At 42.9% G+C, this 22,803-nt stretch overlaps 1 protein-coding gene across 8 annotated transcripts in view; it reads right to left on the bottom strand.

Annotated features, from left to right (window-relative positions):
* Window positions 1–8,088, bottom strand: part of sanbr (SANT and BTB domain regulator of CSR) — a 149,080-nt gene extending 140,992 nt beyond the window's left edge. For 2 of the 8 annotated variants that reach the window (XM_078229911.1, XM_078229915.1), the window contains exon 1: window positions 7,169–7,384. The gene's annotated coding sequence lies outside the window, so the exon portion shown is untranslated. Of the gene's footprint in view, window positions 1–3,798; window positions 3,811–7,168; window positions 7,385–8,001 lie in introns of those variants that run through there. The other 6 variants (XM_078229914.1, XM_078229910.1, XM_078229908.1 and 3 more) reach the window with 6 other exon arrangements.
* Window positions 8,089–22,803: the final 14,715 nt, after the last annotated feature.

The following is a 22,803-nucleotide window of genomic DNA, read 5'->3' as shown; positions in this document are numbered from 1 at the left end:
TTTAACAACACCAGGTTAAAGTCCAACAGGTTTATTTGGTAGCAAACACCATTTGCTTTCGGAGCGCTGCTCCTTCGTCAGATGGAGTGGAAATCTGCTCTCAAACAGGGCATAGAGACACAAAATCAAGTTACAGAATACTGATTAGAACGCGAATCCCTACAACCAACCAGGTCTTAAAGATACAGACAATGTGAGTGGAGGGAGCATTAAGCACAGGTTAAAGAGATGTGTATTGTCTCCAGACAGGACAGCCAGTGAGATTCTGCAAGTCCAGGAGGCAAGCTGTGGGGGTTACTGATAGTGTGACATAAATCCAGGTACATAGTGTGACATTTATGTCCTGGATTTATCAGTAACCCCCACAGCTTGCCTCCTGGACTTGCAGAATCTCACTGGCTGTCCTGTCTGGAGACAATACACATCTCTTTAACCTGTGCTTAATGCTCCCTCCACTCACATTGTCTGTATCTTTAAGACCTGGTTGGCTGTAGGGATTCGCATTCTAATCAGTATTCTGTAACTTGATTTTGTGTCTCTGTGGCCTGTTTGAGATGATGTGGAGATGCCGGCGTTGGACTGGGGTAAACACAGTAAGAAGTTTAACAACACCAGGTTAAAGTCCAACAGGTTTATTTGGTAGCAAAAGCCACACAAGCTTTCGAGGCTCTGAGCCCCTTCATAGGTCTTATGAGGAAAGGTTGAGGGAGCTGGGGCTGTTCTCTCTGGAGCGGAGGAGGCTGAGGGGAGACTTAATAGAGGTTTATAAAATGATGAAGGGGATAGATAGAGTGAACGTTCAAAGACTATTTCCTCGGGTGGATGGAGCTATTACAAGGGGGCATAACTATAGGGGCTCAGAGCCTCGAAAGCTTGTGTGGCTTTTGCTACCAAATAAACCTGTTGGACTTTAACCTGGTGTTGTTAGCCTGTTTGAGAGCAGATTTCCACTCCATCTGACGAAGGAGCAGTGCTCCGAAAGCTAATGGTATTTGCTACCAAATAAACCTGTTGGACTTTAACCTGGTGTTGTTAAAACTCTTACTGTGTTTACCCCAGTCCAACGCCGGCATCTCCACATCATTTCTATACTCCTCCAGGCCATCCACTGTTTTGAGCTCCTGGAATCTGCTGTAAGCCTCCTTTTTTTATCTAATGCTGTAATACCCCACTTGGAGTACTGTGCTCAGTTCTGGTCGCCTCACTATAGGAAGGATGTGGAAAAGATTGAAAGGGTGCAGAGGAGATTTACAAGGATGTTGCCTGGATTGAGTGACATGCCTTATGAGGATAGGCTGAGGGAGCTCAGTCTTTTCTCCTTGGAGAGACGAAGGATGAGAGTAGACCTAATAGAGGTGTATAAGATGTTGAGAGGCATAGGTCGGGTGGACTCTGAGAGGCTTTTTCCCAGGGTGGAAATGTCTGCTACAAGAGGACACAGGTTTAGGGTGCTGGGGGGGTAGGTACGGGGGAGATGTTAGGGGTAAGTTTTTCACACAGAGGGTGGTGGGCGAGTGGAATCGGCTGCCATCAGTGGTGGTGGAGGCGAACTCAATAGGGTCTTTTAAGAGACTCCTGGATGAGTACATGAAGCTTAATAGGATGGAGGGTTATAGGTAGGTCTGGAAGGTAGGGATGTGTTCGGCACAACTTGTGGGCCGAAGGGCCTGTTTGTGCTGTAGTTTTTCTATGTTTCTTTTCTATGCATGTCCCTCACCGTCCAGGGTTCTCTGGACTTGTTGGTCCCATTCTTTGCCAATATGTTCCCATATAGGGAACTCTACTTCATTTTTGAATGACTTCCACTGATCTGATGTGGATCTTTCTACAAGGGTGGTATGGTGCCAGAGTGGTTAGCACTGCTGCCTCACAGCGCCAGGGACCTGGGTTCAATTCTGGCCTCGGGTGACTGTGTGGAGTTTGCATGTTCTCTCCATGTCTGCGTGGATTTCCTCCGGGTGCTCCAGTTTCCTCCAACAGTCCAAAGATGTGCAGGTTAGGTAGATTGGCTATGCTAAAAATTGTCCTTTAGTGTCCCTTGATGTGTAGGTTAGGGGGATTAGTGAGGTAAATACATGAAGTTACAAGGATATGGCCTGGGTAAGATGCTCTGTTGGACTTTCAGTGCAGACTTGTAGTCCGTTTGGCCCATCTTCTGCACTGTAGGGATTCTATGATTCTATGTAGCTGCTCCCAGTCCACTATGGCCAGATCCTGTCTTATCCCATTAAAATTGGTCTTCGTCCAATTCATAAATCTTATTTCCAGTCACCCAAGGCCGGAATTGAACCCGGGTCCCTGGCGCTGTGAGGCAGCAGTACTTGAAAAGATTTTTAAAAGTTTGCTAAAGAACTAAACAATACAGGTAGAGAGAATAGTTACAATCGGAATACACTTCCTCAGAATCAGATTCCAAAGGAAAATTTTAAAAGGCGATTTGACATACATTTCCATTCCAATTATCTTCCTGTAACCAGTGGTGCACTAAGGCAGACTTTCATCACTTCCCATAACTAACAATTCCTGGAACAGTCTGTCATCGGGGGTTATATCTTCAGGACCACCACTCACATCAAGCGCTCCTGATCAGGAGTCTCTCCCACTCTTACCACCAGCCATGAAACAGCACCATGGCTGAGGACAAGAAGAAGTTTAACAACACCAGGTTAAAGTCCAACAGGTTTATTTGGTAGCAAAAGCCACACAAGCTTTCGAGGCTCTAAGCCCCTTCTTCAGGCGAGTGGGAATTCTGTTCACAAACAGAACTTATAAAGACACAGACTCAATTTACATGAATAATGGTTGGAATGCGAATACTTACAACTAATCCAGTCTTTAAGAAACAAAACAATGGGAGTGGAGAGAGCATCAAGACAGGCTAAAAAGATGTGTATTCGATTCCCGGCTTGGGTCACTGTCTGTGTGGAGTTTGCACATTCTCCTCATGTCCGCGTGGGTTTCCTCCGGGTGTTCCGGTTTCCTCCCACAGTCCAAAGATGTGCGGGTTAGGTTGATTGGCCATGCTAAAATTGCCCCTTAGTGTCCTGAGATGCATAAGTTAGAGGGATTAGTGGGTAAAATATGTAGGGATATGGAGGTAGGGCGTGAGTGGGATTGTGGTCGGTGCAGACTCGATGGGCCGAATGGCCTCTTTCTGTACTGGATTAGTTGCAAGTATTCGCATTCCAACCATTATTCATGTAAATTGAGTCTGTGTCTTTATAAGTTCTGTTTGTGAACAGAATTCCCACTCACCTGAAGAAGGGGCTTAGAGCCTCGAAAGCTTGTGTGGCTTTTGCTACCAAATAAACCTGTTGGACTTTAACCTGGTGTTGTTAAACTTCTTACTGTGTTTACCCCAGTCCAACGCCGACATCTCCACATCATGAGGACAAGAAAGCAGGAGCTCCGAAGGAAGGCTCCAAAAAAATTAAATCGCCAAGAAAATGACCCTGAGGAAATCCAGGAGAGTAACACCATCTACGAAGTTATTAAGCAGATTCACCCCAACACCAGCACCTCCATTATGGGCTCATTCGTCAATGACATCTCCCAGCACATTGGGCCAGGCGGGAAGCCTTGACCGCATTACAATAAGCGGCAGACCATTAGCTCCCGGCAGATCCAACCACTGTGCACCTGCTGCTGCCCAGGTCAAGCACGCTGTGTTGGTGGGGACAAAGGCAGTGACCAAGTACACCAGCTCCAAGTAAAACCATGCCATGTAGTGAAAAATATACCACCAGCCACTGTTGCAGGCTTACAGACTCAACCTGTTTGATCGTATTATGAATGCACCTTCCCTGACCATCAAATCCTGGGGTGAGACTTGATCCTGGAGCTTCTGGCTCAGAGGCAGGCACACTACCGACTGTACCACAAGACCTCCAGACATGTATTTGAAGAGAACTAATTGAGTGTTATGGGAAAATGCATGAGTGTAAGATTAATTTTGGCAGTTCTTTCAAAGAGCTGCCACAGACAGTTTATAAGTTTAAGTTTATTTATTAGTCAGTGAAGTTACTGTGAAATTCTCCTAGTCGGCACAATCCGGCACCTGTTCGGGTAAATATACCTAACAGGGGGCGGCACGGTAGCACAGTGGTTAGCACTGCTGCTTCACAGCTCCAGGGACCTGGGTTCGATTCCCGGCTTGGGTCACTGTCTGTGTGGAGTTTGCACATTCTCCTCATGTCCGCGTGGGTTTCCTCCGGGTGTTCCGGTTTCCTCCCACAGTCCAAAGATGTGCGGGTTAGGTTGATTGGCCATGCTAAAATTGCCCCTTAGTGTCCTGAGATGCATAGGTTAGAGGGATTAGTGGGTAAAATATGTAGGGATATGGAGGTAGGGCGTGAGTGGGATTGTGGTCGGTGCAGACTCGATGGGCCGAATGGCCTCTTTCTGTACTGTAGGGTTTCTATGATTCTATGATAGAACAGGCCCTTCGGCCCACGATGTTGTGCCGAGCTTTATCTGAAACCAAGATCAAGGTATCCCACTCCCTATCATCCTGGTGTGCTCCATGTGCCTATCCAATAACCGCTTAAATGTTCCTAAAGTGTCTGACTCCACTACCACTGCAGGCAGTCCATTCCACACCCCAACCACTCTCTGCGTAAAGAACCTACCTCTGATATCCTTCCTATATCTCCCACCATGAACCCTATAGTTATGCCCCCTTGTAATAGCTCCATCCACCCGAGGAAATAGTCTTTGAACGTTCACTCTATCTATCCCCTTCATCATTTTATAAACCTCTATTAAGTCTCCCCTCAGCCTCCTCCGCTCCAGAGAGAACAGCCCCAGCTCCCTCAACCTTTCCTCATAAGACCTACCCTCCAAACCAGGCAGCATCCTGGTAAATCTCCTCTGCACTCTTTCCAGCGCTTCCACATCCTTCTTATAGTGAGGTGACCAGAACTGCACACAATATTCCAAATGTGGTCTCACCAAGTTCCTGTACAGTTGCAGCATAACCCCACGGCTCTTAAACTCCAACCCCCTGTTAATAAAAGCTAACACACTATAGGCCTTCTTCACAGCTCTATCCACTTGAGTGGCAACCTTTAGAGATCTGTGGATATGGACCCCAAGATCTCTCTGTTCCTCCAGTCTTCAGAACCCTACCTTTGACCCTGTAATCCACATTTAAATTAGTCCTACCAAAATGAATCACCTCACATTTATCAGCGTTAAACTCCATTTGCCATTTTTCAGCCCAGCTTTGCATCCTATCTATGTCTCTTTGCAGCCTACAACAGCCCTCCACCTCATCCACTACTCCACCAATCTTGGTGTCATCAGCAAATTTACTGATCCACCCTTCAGCCCCCTCCTCTAAGTCATTAATAAAAATCACAAAGAGCAGAGGACCAAGCACTGATCCCTGTGGCACTCCGCTAGCAACCTGCCTCCAATCCGAAAATTTTCCATCCACCACCACCCTGTCTTCGATCAGACAGGTACAGACAGGTGTGATTGAATGGCCTCCTTCTATGATTCCAATTATTCTATCTCAGGTATTTTCTCATAAGCATAGTTTCCATCCCTGGCATAATTTTGGCCATTCTTTTACCTTCTCTGTGCCTTAATATCCTTTCTCTAATGGGCCCCTAAAACAACATGTGCTCTAACCGTGGCTGAGCTATAATTACCTTTTTATTTTTGTAGTCTTTACCTCTACTTCATTCAAAACTATGTGCTAAATTATCAGAAAACATAGCGAGCTGTTATATTCAATATTGGTAAAAGGTTAGGATTCTAAATTTTATCATTCTACATAACACATTATATATTCATCATTGAACTCATAATTTAGAAGCATGGACTAATAATCCAGAGAACACAAGTTAAAATCCCACCTTTTTTTTAAAAAAAAGTTGAACTCGGTTTAAAAATCTGGAAATAAAAAGTTGCTATCAGTAAATGTGACCAAGAAGCTGTTGGATCCTCAAATATCCAACTGGTTAACTCATGTCCTTTAAGGAAAGAAACCTACCTGCTCTGGCCTTAATGTGACTCCAGTCACACACTAATTTGTTTATTCTTAACTAACATCTGATATGATCTGGGTCTATGTGGGCATACATCAGGTCAGGACACGAGCTCAGTTTATGAAGCATATAACATCCTGGGCTTTATCAGAGTACAAACACAAATAAGTTATGTTAAACCTTTATAAAACCCTAATTCAACTTCAACCAGAATATTGCTTTAGTCTGGACACCACACTTTTAGGAAGGATGTGGAGCACTAGAAAAAATTCACAAGAATGGTTCCAGGGATGAGGAACTTCAGTTACAAAGATAGATTGAAGATGTTGGGAGTTTTCTTCTTGGAGAAGGTAAAGAGATTTGATAGAGGTATTCAAAATCATGAGCAGCCTTCGACAGAGTATATGGGGGAAATGGTGCAAGGATCATGAATGAGAGGGCACAGATGAGGCAATTGGCAAAAGAAGCAATGGCAACATGTGGAAAACTTCATGAAGCAAGTGGTTAGGATCTGGAATACACTAAGTGTGGAGGAGGCAAGGTCAATTAAGGCTTTCAAAAAGGAATTGAATCAGTGTCTGAAACAGAAAAGAAAATGCATGTAATGTGGAAAAGACAGGGGAGTGGCACTATCCGAGTTGCTCTTTCAGGAATCAGTGCTGACACGATAGGCCAAATGGTCTCCTGGAGAGCTTAACTATTCGATTATGGGATTCATGGTGTTCTCAGAAACTTGAAATTGTATTTTTATTTATCCGAGGTCCATACGCATACATATGATCACATTTACCGTTTTCTTACAATAAAAATGTATCTGCTCAAGCAGCAGTTTATTATATATATATATATACACACACATACATACACACACACATACAGACAGACAACTATATTTTGCAGTTTTACAAATAGATGGCTATAAAGACATCGTCTTGCTGAGGCCAATTGAATATAACTTATTCGACCCCACGAAGACGCAAACATTCCCTTAATAGGATTTAAACCAAACACCTGGATTGCTGCGGTCTTACTGAGGTTCGATTGTAGAATTTGACCATCAGTTTTATATCCTATTTCAATATCTGTCCGATGCAACCAGTTTCTGACCTAGAGGCGTCATTCCCTTCCCCTCGACAACAGTGCCTTAAAGCAGCAGTGAATAGTAAACCACTCACTAGATTTCTGCCCGTTCTTCCTGTTGGTACTGCAGTGGATATGCCGGCTGCAGACCCCCCCGCCACACTGCACTCCGCTAAACTCGCATTGGTGCTTTTAGAATTATTTTCAAGGGGTGGGCGTGGGGAAACGCCGCATCTTCCTCGTGCAAACTACCCGGTTCCAGCCATTACCCCCGCCACAGCTCCAGCCTCCATTGAATCACAACAACCTCCAAAAGCCGGGACAGGTGGAGCAACTTGTCCCTGTGGCTGACATCGCCAACAACCAATCGGCACGTTGCTTCAGGCTGGCAGCCCAGGAGCTGGGGGGTAGGGGTTCGTCCAATCGGGGTGGGCAGACTGGAGCTGCTCGGGCAGCTTCGGAGCAGCACGAGGTGACTCGGGGCGGCTCAACCTTCACAGCTCCCCCCGCCCTCAGTGCGGAGCCGCAGTGCAGCAAGACCTACGTCCGCGTAACCTGGCAACCGGGCTGTTGTTAGGCTGCGAAAGGAGCTCGCTGCGGGAATAGGCCACGATTTACACAGAAATCCCAATTAACTGTTCTATTTAAAGCTGCCGCCTTCCAAGGTAAAATAAAACCTATTTGTAGAAAGTTCTCCCAACATACAAGCAGTGTTTGAGAGGAAACCCTTCGGGGATCTCTTAACTCAGGCGCTCAGGCAAAATGTCAAAAGGACTCGTTAATCGTGTGTCGTTGTCAACGGTCATACCTTAGTACTAATTTCTAATGTTCGCTTTTACGTCCTATGTATCTTATAACTTATAGTTCTCATAGTGTAAGTTTTATAGAATATGGTTATGATATTAAAACCGCGCCGCTTCGCTCTCACCCGTCTTTTGTTTACAGTTTATCTGCTTCATGTTTCGTCCGAAGCAGCTTCCGCTCTGAGTGGAGAGCGAGCGCCCACCGCGCATGCGCACACCCCTCTGCCTGCAGCTGGAGCAGTGCAAATGCCGCCTCAAGTTCGTTCACTTTGTGGGCATCATACTCACAGGACTGGTGTTGCATTTTTTTTTTGCGAGTCGAAGAGTCATTTACAGCACAGAAGGAGACCATTCGGCCGATCGAGTCCACGTCGACTCTCCACAGAGCAATCCAGTCATAGAGTCATAGAGGTTTACAGCATGGAAACAGGCCCTTCAGCCCAACTTGTCTATGCCGCCCCTTTTTTTAAACTCCTAAACTAATCCCAATTGCCCGCATTTGGCCCATATCCCTCTATACCCCATCTTACCTATGTAACTGTCTAAATGCTTTTTAAAAGATAAAATTCTACCTGCCTCTACTACTACTTCTGGCAGCTTGTTCCATTCACTCACCACCTTCTGTGTGAAAAAATTGCCCCTCTAGACCCTTTTGTATCTCTCCCCTGTCACCTTAAACCCACGCCCTCTAGTTTTAGAGTCCCCTACCTTTGGGAAAAGATGTTTACCATCTACCTTATCTATGCCCCTCATTATTTTATAGACCTCTATAAGATCACCAGTAAGCCTCCTATGCTCCAGGGAAAGCTTCCCCAGTTTTCCCTGTATGGTTTCTCCTAGTTCAGCAAGTTTATTTCCTTCAAGCACCCATCTGATTTCCTTTTGAAAGCATTGATTGTTTTTGCATCCACCAATCTCATGGGCAACAATTGCCAGGCCATTACCACTCGCTGCATAAAAATGTTGTTCCTCACATTGCCCCAGGCAATGGGACATTCTAACTGGTGTAACATTCACACCACACAAGTGCCTTGCAGACAATTACCATCTCCAGCAAGAAAGAATGTAACTATCTCCCCAACAGCATTATCATCACCGAACCCCTCATTATTAGCATCGTGGGGGTAATAATTAATCGAAAACTTAACTGGACCAGCCATATAAATACTGTGACTGCAAGAGCAGATTAGAGGCTGAGAATTCTGCAGCAAGTAATTCACCTCTTGACTCTCCAAAGCCAGTCCATCAAGGCACACGTCAGGCATGTGATGGAATACACCGCACTTGTCTAGATGAGTTCAGCTCCAAAAGCTCTGAAGAAGCTCAACACCATCCAAGAAAAAGCAGCCCGCTTGAGGAATATCGCATCCACCATCTTAAACATTCACTCCCTCAACCACTGGCTCAGTGCCAGCAGTGTGTACCATCTACAAGATGCAGTGCAGCAACTTGTCAAGGTTTCTCTGACATACATAAACAAGGGACGTAGACACATGGAACATTACCACCTGCAGTTTCCCTGCAAGTCACACACCATCTGGACTTGGAACAGTATCGCTATTCCTTCACGGTTACTGGATCAAAATCCAGGTGCTCCCTTCATAACAGCATGATGGGTATACCGATACCATATGGACTGGAGTGTTAAGAAGGCAGCTCACCATCACCTTCTCAAGGACAATTAAGAATGAGAAATAAATGCTGGCCATACCAGCAAAGTTAAATATTCTATTAATCAAAAAAAATTTTAAATCCAGAATGATACTTATAGTTTGGAAGGAGGCAATGGAAGCACATATCTTCTATCGCTGCAGAGACTTCTAAAACATTTCACTATAGTCAAGTTAATTACGTAAAAAATTGAGATAAATTTGAAGTTTGGATTTGTAGCTGTATGGCAAAATACATACACACTGACTAGTCAGTGAAACAAAACTTTGAATCAAAGTCAGCTATTTTTGGTTTACACCATATTGGGCGGCATGGTGACACAGTCGTTAGCACTGCTGCCTCACAGCGCCAGGAACCCCAGTTTGATTCCCGACTTGGGTCACTGTCTGTGTGGAGTTTGCACATTCTCCCTGTGTCTGCGTGGGTTTCCTCCAGATGCTCCGGTTTCCTCCCACAGTCCAAAGATGTGCGGGTTAGGTGGATTGGCTATGCTGAATTGCCCCTTAGTGTCAGGGGGACTAGCTAGGGTAAATGCATGGGGTTATGTAGATAGGGCCTGAGTGCGATTGTGGTTGGTGCAGACTTGATGGGCCGAATGGCCTCCTTCTGCACTGTAGGTATTCTATGATTCATGTTAAGATGTTAGTTGCAGCTTAGCTGGTAACACAATTGCCTCTGAGCAAGAGGCTCCACTCCAGGAATTGGAGCACAAAAATTATCATAGAAATCATAGAAACCCTACAGTACAGAAAGAGGCCATTCGGCCCATCGAGTCTGCACCGACCACAATCCCACCCAGGCCCTACCCCCATATCCCTACATATTTACCCACTAATCCCTCTAACCTATGCATCTCAGGACACTAAGGGCAATTTTTAGCATGGCCAATCAACCTAACCCGCACATCTTTGGACTGTGGGAGAAAACCGGAGCACCCGGAGGAAACCCACGCAGACACGAGGAGAATGTGCAAACTCCACACAGACAGTGACCCAAGCCGGGAATCGAACCCAGGTCCCTGGAGCTGTGAAGCAGCAGTACTGACCACTGTGCTACCGTGCCGCCCTTAGAAATTAAACCTGAGCATTGCAGCATCCCCCACTCCCTCTCATGCTGGGGCTTTATTTCGTATCAGGTATCCTTTCTGCTGTACATAAAGAAAGAATTTGCACTTCTACAGAATCTTTCACAACCTCAGACCACCCCTTGCATTTAACAATATTATCTTTCAATGCAATTACTGATTTAATTGCAAGGAAAGTAGCAACTAACTCACCTGAAAGGCGGCACCACTGACAATGAGGTACTGCAATTCTGGTATTGCACCAAAATGTTAGACAGGATTGATTACATGCTCAAGTCACTTTAGCAGGGCTTCAACTCAAAAACCCCTGACCCCAGAGTGAAGATACTACCTCTGAGATAAGAGTGACACCTATACACATATATTCAGATATAAAACTATTTGTACCAATTAGACGTATAATAGTAGTTGACATCCTGATTGAAAATAGATAGATGATCCAGTCAAATATGACTCAGTGGATAAATATGTGGTATAGGTCTCAAAGAGACTGAAATGACAGGTACAATTGTATAGAACACTGTTGATGCTACATGGACTGCAATGGTTCAAGAACAGTAAGAAGTCTCACAACACCAGGTTAAAGTCCAACAGGTTTATTTGGTAGCACAAGCCACAAGCTTTCAGAGCGCTGCTTCTTCATCAGGTAAGTGGGAGTTTTGTTCACAAACAGGGCATATAAAGACACAAACTCAATTTACAAAATAATGGTTGGAATGCGAGTCTTTACAGGTAATCAAGTCTTAAAGGTACAGGCAATGTGAGTGGAGAGAGGGTTAAGCACAGGACAGGTTAAACAGATGTGTATTGTCTCCAGCCAGGACAGTTAGTGAGATTTTGCAAACCCAGGCAAGTCGTGGGAGTTACAGATAGTGTGACATGAACCCAAAATCCTGGTTGAGGCCATCCTCATGTGTGCAGAACTTGGCTATCAGTTTCTGCTCAGCGATTCTGCGTTGTCCTGTGTCATGAAGGCCACCTTGGAGAACGCTTACCCGAAGATCAGAGGCTGAATGCCCATGACTGCTGAAGTGTTCCCCAACAGGAAGAGAACACTCTTGCCTGGTGATTGTCGAGCGGTGTTCATTCATCCATTGTCGTAGCGTCTGCATGGTCTCCCCAATGAACCATGCCTTGGACAATGATCTCCCCAATGTACTATGCCTTGTCCCCTATGGACAAGCCCTCTGTATACACAGGATCTGCTCAGGTGAAGAGGATCGCAACAGACACCTCTAGACGCTGAAAGATGCCCTCATAAGAACAGGATATGGTGCTCGACTCATCGATAGACAGTTCTGAAAAACCGCACCGGCCTCCTCAGAAGACAAACACGGGACACGGCAGACAGAGTACCCTTCGTCGTTCAGTACTTCCCCGGAGCGGAGAAGCTAAGACATCTTCTCCGGAGCCTTCAACATGTCATCGTTGAAGACAAACATCTTGCCAAGGCCATCCCCACACCCCCACTTCTTGCCTTCAAACAACCGCACAACCTCAAACAGACCATTGTCCACAGCAAACTACCCAGCCTTCAGGAGAACAATGACCACGACACCACACAACCCTGCCACAGCAACCTCTACATCAACGGGGAAGAAGTGGAAATGGTCGCGAGCATCAAGTTTCTAGGTGTCAAATCACCAACAACCTGTCCTGATCCCTCCGTGCTGATGCTATAGTTAAGAAAGCCCACTAATGCCTCTACTTTCTCAGGAGGCTAAGGAAATTTGCCATGTCCACTATGACTCTCACCAACTTTTACAGATGCATCATAGAAAACATCCTTTCTGGTTGTATCACAGCTTGGTATAGCTCCTGTTCTGTCCAAGACTGCAAGAAACTACAAAGTGTCGTGAATGAAGCCCAGTCCATCACGCAAACCAGCCTCCCATCCATTGACTCTGTCTACACTTCTCACTGCCTCGGAAAAGCAGCCACCATAATCAATGACTCCACGCACCCTGGACATACTCTCTTCCACCTTCTTCCATCGGGAAAAAGATACAAAAGTCTGAGGCCACATACCAACTGACTCAAGAACAGCTTCTTCCCTGCTGCCATCAGACTTTTGAATGTACCTACCTTATATTAAGTTGATCTTTCTTTACACCATAACTATGACTGTAACACTACATTTTGCACCTTCTTTTGTTCTCAAGATAACGTATGCTGTGTTGGTATAGTGCGCAAGAAACAATACTTTTCACTGTATGCTAATACATGTGACAATAATAAATCAAATCAGAATCAAATCCTGTTAACCCATCACCCCTGTGCTTGCTTACATACATTGGTTGCCAGGCTGGCAACACGTGGGGACTAATGTATATGTCTTGCCTGCCTTAGCTTAAGCTGATGTAAACTCTGCTGTCTATACCTCATGCCTCAGCAAGATCTTTGCACCCTTTATCCCTAATTTTCTCTGACCCACATTAGCTCCCAGGTCCCTAATGCCTCTTGTTCATTGCCCCCACCCTTAGCTCCCTCATTGGTGGCTATTCCTTCAGTTGCCTAGACCCCACACAGTGGAATTTCTTCCCTAAACCCCTCCACTTTTCCACCTCCATGTCCTCCTGTGGCCCTCATAATCCACCTCATCAACCAAGGTTTTGTAATCCCTCCTAGTATTTCAATGTTTGCCTCAGTGTTCATTTTTCCCTTACTTCTTTGTGTAGTGCCCTGGACATTCATTCTATTTTAAAGGCACTATATAATTGCAGATTCCAGAGTGATGCATTTGGATCATGGTAATTTCAGGTATATATACATATTCATATAAACAGTATGCCAGGTTACCTTGTAATGGTTGTGAACCAAGCCAGCCTCATAGTGTATAAAAATTTGAAGGTTCGTGATCAGTTACATTTAGAAAAGACAAATGGGATGTCAGAACATATAGCCAGAACAGTGAAATACATAACCAGAATAACTAGAGATACAATACCTCTCCCCATCTCAGCCCCAACATGGGAATTGTACTCAATTTTGCCCCACACGTGGGAAGATGTCTAGGCCCTAGCAAAAATCTTGATTGAGGCCACCAGATTGACACCAAGTCTTGGTTGTCACGGCAGACCAAGGGAACTGCAACTTGTTTCATTGGAGAAACTTAAACGCATGGGTGTATGACAGAGCTCTTCAAAAGTAAGAAAGGAAAAGCTCTTTTTTGGATGGATAGGATATTTGAGCCAGATAGAGGGAGATAGTCTGAGCAACATTTCAAAGAAGAAGACATGGTGGCAATGTCAACACTGAGCAGTAGTTCTAATCATTGATTCCTGGGACAGATTGCCATGGATTGTGATGGTTACAGATTTGCTGTTTATAGTTTACAAAGGAAACTGGATGAGTTCCTCTGAATAGAAGAAATCTTGAATCATAGAAGGTAGATGTGTCTTGCAATGATTTGGATTATCAGTTAAGATAGTCACATGGAGATTATTTGATTGCTTTCAGAGGGAATTTTTTAAAATCCTCTCTCCCAGGAGATTGTGTGACTGGGTTGATTGATGGTGCACATATGCTATACCATGTCTGGATGGAACAGGGTACGTACGCGGCCTTTCCTCATTTTTTTCCCATATGTTTGTAAACCATTGGTACATAATTAATCACCCTATTGTTCAATAATGAGATATATACAAGCTGTCAAAACATTAAGGCAATACATTGTTGTTCATTTTTAACCTCACTGACAAGAAGCAACATCTAAACCAACTAAGCAATTTAATATCAAGCATTTCAAAGATCTAAACATCTAATTAGAGCTGTGTGACAACATTGCAGCCACATTAAGGACAAAGTGTACCCCAGAAAATGTTGATACTGAGTGGATAATTTCTAGTGGCAACATGTATCACAATCCACAGCAATTTTTCAAGAAAAGACTGGTTCAATAAATATAATGCAGACCCACCTTCCCTGAATCCCCCCCGCCCCCCCCCCCCCCCCCCCTCCCCCCCGGGCATCATTGGCTGGGCCAGCATTTATTGCCCATCCCTGAGGGCATTTAAGAGTAAACCACATTGCTGTGGGTCTGGAGTCACATGTAGGCCAGACAAGGTAAGGACAACAGTTTTCCTTCCCTACAGAACATTAGTGAACCAGATGGGTTTTGTGGTCTCATGGTTTTGTGGTTTCATGGTCATCATTAGACTTTTAATTCCAGATTTTTTATTAAATTCAAATTTCACCATCTGCTGTGGTAGAATTCAAACAGGATTCAAGCATTATCCTGGATCTCTGGATTACTAATCCACCACCACCGCCTCCCACTAAATGATGAAGAATGAAAAAGCATCTAGACTGGGTGGAATAAATGTGTGTGTTAGTGATACACCTACATATGGTTTTTGATGAAAGCTTAGAGGCAAGGTGGTCTCTTTGAATCTTGAAAGTGTAACCATTGTTATGAGATGCAAAGGTATTAATGTGGTAGGTGTCATGGCATCACCGTCTGCTTGTTGGGTAAGATGCTGAAGGGCAGTTGGTACCCAAGAAATTGTACCCCCAACGTGAAATAGCTTTGTGAAAGAAGCTTAGTAATTTTGGGAAGGAGAGTGTTTAATTCTCAGTGAAGTAATTAATTCTATCAAAAGCTTTATTACCAAGAAAATAATATTTCTTTATTTGTTTTCACCTTTTCTTCTTTGAGGCTTGGCTAACATACTATTTCCTTTAAATGGGTAGATCTGAATGTCAGCTGTCCTCAGTAAAATCTGCCCCTCTAGATGAAAGTGCAAACCGTAACTACTGAAGCAGTAGTCACCCCATCATCCATTTTGTAGTAAGTTAAATATGTATGTGTGTTGTCTAATCAAAGCAATCAATACCTTTGTTGAACATAGGGTAAAGCTTTATGACTAGCTAGGAATGAAACGTTTACTTAAAATTTGGTAGTTATAGTTATTTTCTATTCATTATTGTCTTGATTCTCTTGCAAACTAGGAAGAAATAATAAAAAAGTACATTACTCCTTCATTATCATCTAGGCTATTAGTTGCTAAATGTCTAACATCAAAACTAAAATGCCGAGGATTAAAGGAGGAGCAATGCAACCAATTGAAAACCTGAAACACAACAGCCTAGCCTCAGGACCTGATGTATCGATCAAAGAGCCTCCGGATTTTACAGGCATAACTGGTGTAGCCGTGCCCATTCCAGAAGCAAAATCATTAACCATACATTTTGATGCTGTTAAAATGCAGAAGTTGGGGCTATCAAGGAAAATTAACTTTGGAGGAGAAAAACATGACATTTCTGCCAAGGATGCCTCAATTAAAGTAAGATGAAATTCTCTTCATATCCTGACTTATTAACAATATCATCTTCAATTATGCCTACGATGTTTAGATGTTTGCCTCTGAGTTTACTCCTGTTCTATGCTGCCTGATCAGTATCTCCCAGCATGTCTTCCCATCTTGAAAATTTGCTCCTGTTTACCCCATCCTCTAGGATGGTGTTCCCTTTTACTTTTTCAACTATTATTATACCTGTGCTTTCCAAAGTTATGAAAGCTGCTATTAACTCTCAAATTATTTATCATACTAAAGATGTGCTCTCATTTTATAGTGCTTAGTTGTTCCAAAGCTCCTTGCAGCAAATTAAATACTTTTGAAGTGTCATCACTAATACAATATAGGACACTTAACACCAATTTGCACACAACAAGGTCCCCCAAGTGGGAATCTCAAATTGATGTGACAATCTTCTTTTAGTGATGTCAATTGAGGGTTGGTCTGGAAGCCGGGAAGAATACCCCTTCTGTTCTTCAGAATAGTGCCATGTAATCTTTTACATTTACCTAAGGTGACAGATGTGCTTTTGGTTTAACATCTCATTTGATAATACAGCACTCAGTGACTGTCAGCTTAGCATTTGTATCCAAATCTCTGGAATGGAATTTGAATGCATAACTTTCTAACTCAAGATGAGAGAATACTAACACTGAAACACCACTTAACACAATTGGCCCACAACTTCCATGGAGTGGCAGTCAGAGTTGGATTGCCACTCTGCTCCTACTTACTTACTTAAAGTTTAAAGTTTATTTATCATTGTCACAAGTAGGCTTACACTAACACTGCAATGAAATTACTGTGAAAATCCCCCTCATCGCCACACTCCAGGTACACTGAGGGAGAAGTTTAGCATGGCAATGCACCTAACCAGCAGGTCTTTTGGACTTGGAAATAAAATGGGGGAGAGGGGGGAACCATCTGAAGTTTGTGATTTAAATTGTATTTTTGGTGGGTTCCCATTGCAAGGCAATTGTGCAACAGAAGTTTGGATTTCCCAGGCAACAGCCTTGCAATCCTTACATGGGGATATCCAAGGGGGTTTCCCATGCATCTTTGGCGTACCCCAGTTACAATGTCCCGGAGCTTGGAAGTTACAGCCCTTTAATAATCAGTATATTCTTAGCATGGCCTTTCCACAGATAAATTTGTTATTATATTGTGCACTTCTGAAATTTTATCCTTTAACACTTTAGTGAATCATTTATCATTGTCTTGAGACATCTCCAAAGTCTTTGATAAAGTCTGCCCCTGTTTGCCTCTAAACATACAATTATCGTAAGATCTTTCTTTAAAGCAATGTTATCTTCTTTCTTCTCAAATTATTCTTACCTTTGCTGTGATTTGTTGTTCAACCGATGGCAATTTTCTCACAAATTCAGGAAGGCTCACTCCTACTGCATTATTCTCCCTATTAATAACATTACTGTTGATCATCTACTTTGCTACCTCAGAAACTGCAGCAGTTCAAGGATGTAGCTCACCACCACCTTCTCAAGGGAAACTAGGGATAGGCAATAAATGCTGGCCTAGCCAATGATGCCCACACCCCATAAATGAATTTTTAAAAGTTCACTCTGCATTCATTATCTTCCTACAAATTGCACACAGCCAAAATATTATTTTCATGACACATTTATTAATAATGGTCAAAGATGTACCCAAACTCATGTAAAATTGCTGGTCATCTGATATTCCTTGTTTTCTAAGCTGTACTTTTGTAATGGTGAGGCAATGTACAATGGACCACTGAATGATGATATAAACATATATATTTTTCTGCTGCACTTCATTGGCAAGAAGCAAAATACTGAGGATGCTGGAAATCTGAAATAAGAGTTAACATTTGAGTTGACTTCAAAACATTGAAGAAAAGGAGTCATATTCATCTCAAATGTTAACTCTGTTTTTCTCTCCACAGATGGTGTCAGTCCTGCTGACTATTTCCAGCACTTTCTGTTTTTACTTACAAATGTCATTCTGGACTCTTAGACTGATGAAAATATCCTGATCATTTGAAAAATCTATTGAGTACAAAAGATATGTTAACTACATTTTATTACAACTTTTGTAACTTGTCATATGCACATATGTAGGTTTCTGTGTACGACCATAAACAGTTGATGGAAAGAATAAGTATGCTGGAGCAAGAAATTGCACAATTGAAAACACAGCTAAAGGAAAAGGATGTAGCTTTGTCCAATGTCACTAAACTAATGCAACACAAGGTAAAGTACCAGATAAGCGCTGTCCATCAGTGCTCAGCTTTGTTTTATTCTAAAAGAGTGTTCTTATCTGGCTGTTCAGAATAATTGTCACAGGAACATAGGGACAGGAGTAGGTCATTCACTCACCTTGAACCTGTTCCACCTTTCAATGAAATTAAGGCTGTTCTGTGACCTAACTCCTTTACCTACCTTTGCTTCATATTTCTTAATTCCTTTGGCTATCAAAAATCAATCAATCTCAGTTTTAAAATTAACGAATGATCTAGCATCAAATGCTGTTTGCAAAAGAGAATTCCAAACTTCTGTCACCCTTTATGTGAAAAAGTGTTTCCTGATTTTACTCCTGAAAGATATGGCTCTAAAGGAAAAGAGCCAAAGATGTGTAGGGGAGGGAATTTCAGAGCTTGGGCCTGTGAAGGCATGGCCACCAATGATTGTAGAGTCATAGAGTTATTCACAGCAAGGAAGGAGGCCATTTGGCCCATTGAGTCTCTATCGGCTCTGGTGGACCAATTAAAACAGGGATGCCCAAGAGGCCAGACAGAGATAGGGAGGGGCCAGGCTACAGATGGATTTGAAAACTCGGAGGAATTTTTTTAAATTAAAAAGTTATGTGACCAAGCAAATGGTCAATGAGCACCAAATGATAGATTTCCTCACAACAGAGATAGGCTAACTGGTCTGTGATTCCTTGATTTACTTGTGTCTTCACAAAATAGTGGAGTAATATGCATAATTTTCAAATCTGAAGGAACGATTTGCCAATCGAGAGAAAATTATAGTTAGGGCATCAACATGTTCTCACGTATTTGTCAGCCTTCTTAAAGGACCAGTCAAAAATGTGACTTTGAAAAATGGAATATTTGTTGCCACACCATCACATCATGAACTAATCATAACTCAATTTTCTCGTTACATTCTCACCAAATCCAGGCAAGAAGTGATAGATTGCTTACCACTCAGTCTGGGGATGTATCCATCTTGCTGACTGAAATATAAAACAGATTTCTGTTCACTGAAGAAAGTGAAAAAGCACAGCTCTTTGACTTTAGCATTAAATGCTGCCTACATTTACCCCATTCTAAAAATAAAGAAAGATTTTCACTTACAGTATGTTACTTAAATCAGTTATGCTAGCTGCAGAATATCGAACAACAGAAGCATAATATCTGCAGATGGAAGGTGCAAAGATAGCAATGGGAAAGGCTGTATTTAGTAAGAAGGGGCAGTTCCTAACTGGAAACTTAAATAAGCAACTCAAGAATAAACTTGCAAAAGAGCTGGGTTTGAAGTGTTGTTTTGTAGAGGTGTGGGACTTGGACCTTAAGGAAAGAGGAGAGCAATTTGCTAAAAAGCTTTGAAATGTCTGTTTGGAAGAGAATAGAAAGGATCAGCGGATAGAACATAAGAACATAAGAAATAGGAGCAGGAGTAGGCCATCTAGCCCCTTGAACCTGCCCCACCATTCAATAAGATCATGGCTGATCTGATAGTGGTTTAGTTCCACTTACCCGCCCGCTCCCCATAACACTTAATTCCCTTATTGATCAGAAATCTATCTACCTGGGACTTAAACATATTTAACGAGGTAGCCTCCACTGCTTCAATGGGCAGAGAATTCCAGAGATTCACTACCTTCTGAGAGAAGAAGTTCCTCCTCAACTCTGTCCTAAACTGACTCCCCCTTATTTTGAGTCTGTGTCCTCTAGTTCTTGTTTCCTTTCTAAGTGGAAAGAATCTCTCTGCCTTTACCGTGTCTAGCCCCTTTCATTATCTTATATGTCTCTATAAGATCTCCCCTCAGCCTTCTAAACTCCAACGAGTACAGGCCCAATCTACTCAATCTCTCCTCATAAGCTAACCCCCTCATCTCCGGTATCAACCTGGTGAACCTTCTCTGTACTCCCTCCAAGGCCAATACATCCTTCCGCAAATAAGGGGACCAAAATTGCACACAGTACTCTAGTTGCGGCCTCACCAGTACCTTGTACAATTGCAGCAAGACCTCCCTGCTTTTATACTCCATCCTCTTCGCGATAAAGGCCAACATTCCATTTGCTTTCTTGATCACCTGCTGCACCTGCAAACTGAGTTTTTGCGATTCATGCACAAGGACCCCCAGGTCCCTCTGCACAGTAACATGTTGTAATTTTTCACCATTTAAATAATAGTCCATTTTACTATTATTCCTTCCAAAGTGGATAACCTCACACTTGTCAACGTTATACTCCATCTGCCAGATCCTCGCCCACTCACTTAGCCTATCCAAATCTCTCTGCAGACTTTCCGCACCCTCCACGCAATTCACTTTCCCATTCATCTTTGTATCATCCGCAAACTTTGTTACCCTACACTCGGTCCCCTCCTCCAGATCATTTATGTATATGGTAAACAGTTGAGGCCCCAGCACCAATCCCTGCGGCACGCCACTAGTCACCAACTGCCAACCAGAAAAGCACCCATTTATTCCAACTCTCTGCTTCCTGTTAGATAGCCAATCCTCAATCCACTCTAACACTTTACCCCCAACTCCGTGTACCCTAATCTTCTGCAGCAACCTTTTGTGAGGCACCTTATCGAACGCCTTCTGGAAATCCAAAAACACCACATCCACCGGTTCTCCTCTGTCAACCGCACTCGTTACATCTTCATAAAAATCCAGTAAATTCGTCAAACACGACTTTCCCTTCATGAATCCATGCTGCATCTGCTTGATCGAACCATTTTTTTCCAGGTGTCCTGCTATTTCTTCTTTAATGATGGATTCCAGCAATTTCCCAACTACGGACGTTAAGCTAACCGGCCTGTGGTTACCCGCCTTTTGTCTACCTCCTTTTTTAAACAGTGGCGTCACATTAGCTGTTTTCCAATCAGCCGGCACTTCCCCAGAGTCCAGCGAATTTTGATAAATTACAACAAAAAGTAACAAATGACGAATTGCTGAGGAAGGTGAATGAAGAAAGAAATTTGCTGAACCTAATTAGAAAAAGGCAGAGACACCGGACCAGGCACAACTTCAGAGGAAATAGACCAGTGTGGGACTATGGAGGGAAGATTTCAAGCAAAAAGAGGAAGAAGGGGGAAGAGAATATCAATGCTGATTGGCTTGAAAGTTGAAAGAAGTTATTAGAAAATAAAAAGACAGAGAGACATGGCAATGACAATGAGCCAACAACTGTCCTTTGGATAGAGAACAAATGATGACCTAAATCAGCTATCCCATCAAATCATCTTATGCTATCAATGACATTGATAAGACAAGGCAATCCTTGAGTTGGATTTGGAGTGAGTTGGATCTGTTTTTCATTAATGGGACAGGTTGATGGAGGAGTAGGAGGGGGGATGGGAAGCGTCGCTGTGCAGGGCATTGTTGATGGGGGAAGGTTGCTAGTTGACAGGAGGAGGGGAGGATGCTGCCTGACAGAGGGTGGGTGTAAGAGGATTTTCTTGGGGCTTCCCTCTGGAGGGATCTTGTATTCAGCTGATCTCAGCTAACACAAAGACTAGCGAAAGACAGTTAAAGACATTCTTATTTGACAATACGTATTGGGAGAGAGATAGTCAGAGGATTCCAACTTCTCTCTGACGTTACATCACATGAGCACAACAGATATACATTTCTGAAGATTCAATTCTTCCGCCCATCCTGTCTGGATGGTCCATTGACATTAATACGCTTTTTACTTTGGCCAAGAGCATTCTACACTCCAGCAGAATTAGGAATTCATTGGTCAACTGGACCCAGAGGTTCTTCCCCTGTTGTCTAGAAATCTTACCTATGCAAATCCGGTAGGTTCAAGGGTGGCTCCAAACACCAGCAAGAAGGGAGTCATCTTTCTTGTCTGTTTTCTATTCTCTTATCAGTGGAGGCTGAATATATCTATTCATTGCAGCTAGAAGCTGAATCTTTCTATTCATTTTCATAAGCCTTGGTAGTTTGTAGCTGCCTGGCTTGCCCCTGATAATAGGGTATATGCTATATATTTCAATGTTCCAAAAGGATGCGGTCTGTCTAATTAAGCTTATTTCCCATTATGCTGGAGGAATAAATTGCTTGTTGGCCAAAGCGCACAAGAAAATACAAAAATACAGTTTAAATCTATAATACTTGTTCAAAAATGATTATATATGTGCTTATACAGACAATACCTTCGTATAATGTATAAGTGAGGTACATTGTGATACCTTTGATATATATAGCGCACGCTGTGGTCCCTATTCTAAACTAATCTACTTTGTTTTAATAGTCTTCAAAAAGCAGAGTGTAAGGGAGGCATCCTAATAGGTTAGTAAAATTTTTAAGCATTAGACATTAAGGCGCTGATTGAAGTACCAGCATTAAGTTAAATGACTTTTAAAATAGGCTTATGAGCTAACAAGAAAGCAGTTTACACACATATGAGATGCAGTAAGAGATTTAAACAAGTGATTATGATTTTAAAACACATATGCTGATATTTTGAATGCATTAATGCATTTTAAAAAAAATCATTGTTCACTTTAGCCAAAGGCAATTTGCTGCAAAGCATCATGGTAAAGGGCATTAGGGCAAAGCCGTATTCTAAGAGAATGTTTAAGCCCTGAGAATATGCAAGTTTTATCAGTAGAGTTTCAGATGGAGAAAACATTTAGAATACTTAATCA

This window comes from Mustelus asterias, chromosome 15 (assembly GCF_964213995.1).
Source record: "Mustelus asterias chromosome 15, sMusAst1.hap1.1, whole genome shotgun sequence".
Taxonomy (NCBI): Eukaryota; Metazoa; Chordata; class Chondrichthyes; order Carcharhiniformes; family Triakidae; genus Mustelus; species Mustelus asterias.
Note: the sequence above shows the minus strand (reverse complement) of the source record. Positions and strands in the feature narration are given on the sequence as shown.